At 39.3% G+C, this 6128-nt stretch overlaps 1 pseudogene; it reads left to right on the top strand.

The window, feature by feature from the left end:
* Positions 1-780: 780 nt before the first annotated feature.
* LOC130847296 (U6 spliceosomal RNA) lies at positions 781-879 on the top strand (annotated as a pseudogene).
* Positions 880-6128: the final 5249 nt, after the last annotated feature.

Genomic DNA, 6128 nt, shown 5'->3' with positions numbered 1-6128 from the left:
AGGCCTAGAAACATTGTCAACCGAGTAGCAATGAGCGCCCCCATCACCAAGACCGTAGTTTCTAAGTACGATTCTCCATGAAGAAGAACCCACACTCTTTGGAGAAATGGCTGATTCTAGTTCCAGGGCGAGAAATGTATGAGGTGGTCTTGGGACATCTTGCTGAATCAGAAAATAAGGACTCTACTGAAGACAAATTTTTCTGTCAAAAGGACACAGGAGTCAAAATGAGGGGGCTCCCATTGACCAAAGATGGGACAATTTGAGCAAGGAAAAGAATCCTGATTATAACTGACTGAAACACAGAAAACCATCCATAACACATAAATCCATGTGTTCATAATAATATTGATACTGATAAAAAGTAAGAAAAAAAACCCCTCATCAGTCAACACTGGATGTTGCTAGTACACCAATTCATTCCCCAAAAAACCAATAAAGGGGGGAAATTAAGCATGCATCCTGCCTTTTCCATACAAACTCTATTTCAGGGTAACCAAACAGTTGATAAGGTAGAAATTCTTTTAATGCAAGAATCTCAGCAAATGTGCCCAGAAAGAATGACAGAATTAGAATGAATTAAATAAAACGGCATTAAGCAACCATTACCAACAGATGCCAAAACCACATTTAAAAGGCTGATGGTGAATTTATCACGGATGAATCAGGCTGGCAACATCAGAGTCCACTATTCAATCTTAGCATTGCTAAATATCAAACCTCCAGATCTAATCACCAGCTGAGAGGAAACAGTGGAAGTAGGAAAACAAAATTACCACCGTGAAGGAACACATATACTAAATTAGAACGATATAGAGAAGGTTAGCATGGCCCCTGTGCAAGGACGACATGCAAATTCATGAAGCGTTCCATATTTTTACAAAAAGGAAAAAAATAAACAATCAGCCAAATTCAGAATATGGGGGAAATTATAGGACAAATGACCCCTAAACCAACGAGATGAGGGGCATGTGTTGCAGAATAAAAGAGACTTTGCAAAATTCACAACCCAGTGTCGTGTGGACTCAACTGGATCTTGGTTTCCAGAGCACTGTCCTTTGTGTTTCTGGTTGGAACTTGCCCTGTAGGACTTCTTGGTTGAAATCTGCAGCTGTGAAGATGTGTTCTATCCTTTCCTTGGCTTCGTTAGAGCTGAGGAACATCTACCCACACCCTCAGTCTCACCTCAGTCTCACCTCAGCTACTGCTACGTAACGAATAGGTGAGTGTCTCTGCATCAGGCCAGTTCACATGGGTTCCCCCCAGACTCTAAGGAGAGTCCCCTCATCCTGCCATGGCCATCCCATGACTCGCAGCTCAGCATCCCTGCCACCAGGAACAGAGAGTGGCTGAGAAGTGAAATCTCAGAGCCTCCTGCTGCCTGACAACACTGTCCGGGCACATTCGCAGTGATATAGTTGCACCCCAGGTTAGTAAGCGACAGACTGAGAAGCAGCCTTCTAATGGGGGGTAGGGGACAGAGCTGCCACCTCCTTTTCTACAACATACACCCCTTTCCTGGATGAAGTCTGTGTGGAGAGAGAAAACAGGAATACCATCTCTCCTCCTCTCCCTTTCTTCCTCCCACAATTCCCTTGACCAGAAAGTGGTGAGTTTTCCTTCTTCCCCTATGTCTTAACCTCCTGCTCAGTAGAGTGACAGCTGCTGTAGATAAGAGGGTACCCTTCCTACACTACAGGAGAATTCTGTGAGCTGGGTCTTTGGTACTCTAGTGGGGAGATGAAGGAATGTGGAACATTCTTCCTCACAATAATAATCTTTCTTGCTACCTAATCCCATTTATCATGCAGAAATGTAAAATGTTAGTACTTTTTTTTTTTCCTTTAATTCCTTCTGTAACAAATCCTAATCTCCCAAGCGTATGAACACCTTGGCCTAGCAGGGCAAAGAACATATGCTCAGAAAGGAAAAGGAAAAAAGCACATTAATAACTTTCATATCACAGCTCTTATACACATGCGTGCACACACATACACACACACAGACTTACTTGGAATTATAATATGCATATTTTAAGTTTTATCCATTTAGATATAAAAATAATAAATGACTACAGCTTCACTGTAAAAAGCAACCCGCCCACCATTTATTAATTTTGCCATCTCAAAAACATAGTTGTATGTGTGTGTTTACCACTTTCCCATATAATTTAATATTCTGCTAAAATATACTTTTGAGTCCCTGAATGACGTTCCATTGTCCAGTGTATTTTTACACACTTAATCAATCTTTAGCCAATCTACTTTACTAGACAGTTAAGTTGTTTCCAACTGAGTTGGGATGAACAGCTCTTTCGTATTTTTTTAGTATAAAGTGCTAGAGGTAGAATGGTTGAGTTAAAGATACAAACACTTTTGATGGAAAGGTTGCAAATTGCCTAATTATCCTTAGAAAAATCAGCATTTTCTAGGTCCACCAGCAGTGTGTGACACTGCCCATTTTTCCATACCTTCTCTAAGTTTATAATTTAAAATGTCACAATTCTAAATTTTATAATTATGAATTTTAAAGTATTTTATGTTAAAATATCTTTGTTCAGTTGGTAAACAAAAATTGGTTTAAATGTTCATTTCTTTGAGTACTAGTGAGATTGAAATTTTTTTCATGTTTCAAATATGTATTGGCCATTTGTATTTATTACTTTAAATGATATCTTCAGATGAGAAAATTAGGTTCAGAGAGAGATTAAATGACTTGTTCAAGGACACAGCTTTTTTTTTTCATATTCTAAAATGAAATGGAATTGCTCTTCTGTTTGTCAGCAATAAAGTCTATGGGGCAAAGTTCTGTTGAATCCAAGAGTTCAAGGATCTCTAACATGTACGTCTCTTCAGGCCAAATCACCTTTATAAAATATTGCTTGGAGAATTATTGTGAAGATTTAATGAATTATAGTTCTTTTACTCCTTAATTTTTAATTCCAAGAGAAATCCAAATCAAGATTGGAAGATAAAAAAGGGATTGCTAAAAAGGGTATCAGAAGATGCTGACAGCATCCTTCTTACCATCTATCAGTCGTGAATGTCTGCACAGCTGTAGTTGCTGAAGGAGACTCTGTTACCCATGACCTGCTTCTCCCCATTACCACAGCATGAGAACAAAGCATCCAACTGCATATGTTTTATGATGGTAGACTGCAACCAGTATACTACTTTGAGAGATGCTCAGAAGCCGATGCCTTACTTTTTGTTTCTGAATGCCCCTTTTCATTTCTATCCCAATTAATATATAAGTCCAGGCTGTCACCTGCTGGTTTAACCTTGTAAGGCAAATGCAAAGTCTCCTTTCTTTAATAACTAACTAGAGAGTCCATGAGTTAATAATTTAAAGGTGTGTGGGGGGGGATAATAACAATAAAGGAAATAGCAGAGTTACTTAAATGGTAGAAAGAAAGCAAGGAAGGAAGGGAAGGAGGGAGGGAGAAGGGGGAAAGGGGAAGGGGGAAGGGAGGGAGGAAGAGGGGAGGGAGGAAAAAAGCAAGCAGGCACACTGGCAAAATGTAACCTAGTAAGAACTGGCCAAAGGTGTATTTCAGCAGGATGAGGAATGTGAGGGACCTGGAAAAAGGGAGATGTTAACATGTACTGGAGAGGGTAAAATTCTAACACTTCTTTCTATTTGGCTTTAAGATCTTATCCCAGGAGAGTGAAGTTTTTGTCCCAGGAGCTGAGTGGTCAAGATCCCCTCAGGTAGAGTTTACAAGGAGTTAGAAGCCTCCTCACTCTTGTCCAATGTGTGATCATTTGTGTCCATGACTACCCCAGGCTAAGAAAGTAAGAAAGAATAGAACTTGAGTACTAGGGGTCTCCGATCTGCTTCCCCCACCCCTCCGCCTCCCCAAAGTGATGCTTCCTATACCATTTCTTGTCTTAGGTAGAGAAATCACATAGAATTATTAAGTTCCAGTAGCAGCAATGGGGAGAGGATTCAAGAGTTCAACCACTGCCCCATAAAATGTATGCAGTTTCCACTTGAGCACGGTACTGCAGGATATCATAGTGTCTCCTGGATGTGGACAGGGGGATTCTTGAAGATCTTGCATAAAGTAAAATCCCTGTAACTCAAGAGTAATTTTCCCATAACGATTCTGTATTTGTTCCTCATATAAGAGGTGGTGGTTTAATGCAGAGTTTGTGCGTTTAGCTTGAGCAAGACCACCTAGTTCAATCCTTGATCCTTCTCTTACTAATAGAGAGAACTTAAGTTACTTAACCTCTTTTTGCCTCAGATTCCTCAGCTGCAAAATGAAGATAATAACAGTACACAATATTTCATTTGATTCTTCCAGCAGCCCCAGGAGGTAACAATAGTCCCTACTTCATTAAGCTGTTGTGAGGATGAAAGTAGTTACTATGTATAAAGTGGTTAGAAGGGTGTCTGGCAAATGTTAAGTGCATTGTGTTTGCTTATTAATTATCTTTTATTACCAGCTAAAGTGGAACTGCTATGTAGTAATAGCATAAACACAGTATATAATTCAGTTGGGCAACATGCTTTGAACCTCTGAGATCCTTAACTGTTATTTTTAATTTAGGAGATTTTAATTATTTCAAAATGAGTGTATACGTTTACTCTATTCTTTTTACATTGCACTACTTTAAAACTGCATAATTTAAATAAGCATAAAATGTATATGTACTATATGGGCTTTAGGTGTGAAAACTCACCACCACTGATTGTAATTCTAAAGGAAATTACTGTTGACCAATATACAAGGATTCTTGTGGGTGTGAAGTGGCTCAGGGTGTGTTCCTGAAAGGCAGGCAGCAAGAGAGAGGAAGTAAAAAGATACCTTACCCAGGTTGACCACCAGGTAAAACTTGTGATGACACTTGTCATGTGCCAGACACTGCTCTAAGTCTTTTCCATTACATTCTTGTATTCAATTCTTATAATACCCTTGTGAGATAAACACTATTAATGTCCCCATTTACAGGTGTAGAAACTGAGGCACAAAAAATTGAAGCAACTTGCCCAAGGTAACCCAGCTGGTACATGGTGGTGCTGGGATTTAAACCTAAACATCCTACCCAAAATCCAGGGGTAATTGTCTCACTACATACACCTCAAAAAATTGTGATGTACAAAGTTTGTCTTAGATTCTTCCACTTTTTTCTCTTTTAGGACCTATATATTTGTTAAACAAGCCCTATCCACAACTGTAATGGGCATGGATATGCTTATGATAAACACTTTGGAAAATACAGAAAGATAGAAAGCAAAAGATTCAAACATGATATTATCACCCAGAGATGACCACTGTTAAAATTCTGTTTCCTTCTATACTTTTTTCTAAGTACATGGCTTTGTTTTACGTTTGTTTTACATAGTTGTGATCGCACTATATATACAATTTTAATCTTCATGTTTTCCCTCATGTTATGACATATGCTATCCTATGCTATTAGAAATTTCATAAACTTCCTTTATAGAGGCTGCATAATGTACAGTTGCATGGCAGTTCCATAATATATTTACCATTCCTTTCATGTTGAACATCTGAGTATTTCCAGCTTTTTTACTGTGGGATGGAGGATATCTTTGTGCCCTCTTTCTTGATAGTTTTCCTTCTTCTGACATTTCTTCAGATCTTCCCTAGGCACACAATGACCTTGGTGTCCCCCATCTTTCTTTCTCTCAAAATTTATTTTCTGGAAAGGAGCTGATAAATTCATTCATCCTGAAGTGTACATGGCTCATAAAACTTGTTTTATTTTCTCTTCAAGGACACTTCTGTCAACTTAAGCCAAAGGAATGGAGCTCTAATTGTGGGGGTTAGTCATCAGAAAATCTAAAATTCCCCCACCCTCCCCAATCAGAGAAGACTCTACAGTAGCAAAAAGGTGCAGGGCTGACTTAACCTTAGGAAAGCTGATGGGAAGGCAGACTAGAGCTGCGGAGGTGGTGGTGTGGTAAAGGGAAGGAAAAAGTTTTGTATAAGCGAGGGTGAAAAAACTGGGTAGAAGAATGGAAGAGAATTAGAAAATGCACTTAGCCGCACTTACCTAGTTTCTCCAACTCTCCTGTGTTTGCCTTTCCAAAGCATTTGGCCTTAGGAATGGGCCCGCCCACCTTCTCAAAATAGCTGGGTCGGGTTCTCAGTCCTA

The sequence above is a fragment of the Hippopotamus amphibius genome, chromosome 2 (genome assembly GCF_030028045.1).
Source record: "Hippopotamus amphibius kiboko isolate mHipAmp2 chromosome 2, mHipAmp2.hap2, whole genome shotgun sequence".
Taxonomy (NCBI): Eukaryota; Metazoa; Chordata; class Mammalia; order Artiodactyla; family Hippopotamidae; genus Hippopotamus; species Hippopotamus amphibius.
The sequence above is the reverse complement of the archived record's forward strand: the minus strand, read 5'-3'. Positions and strand labels throughout refer to the sequence as shown.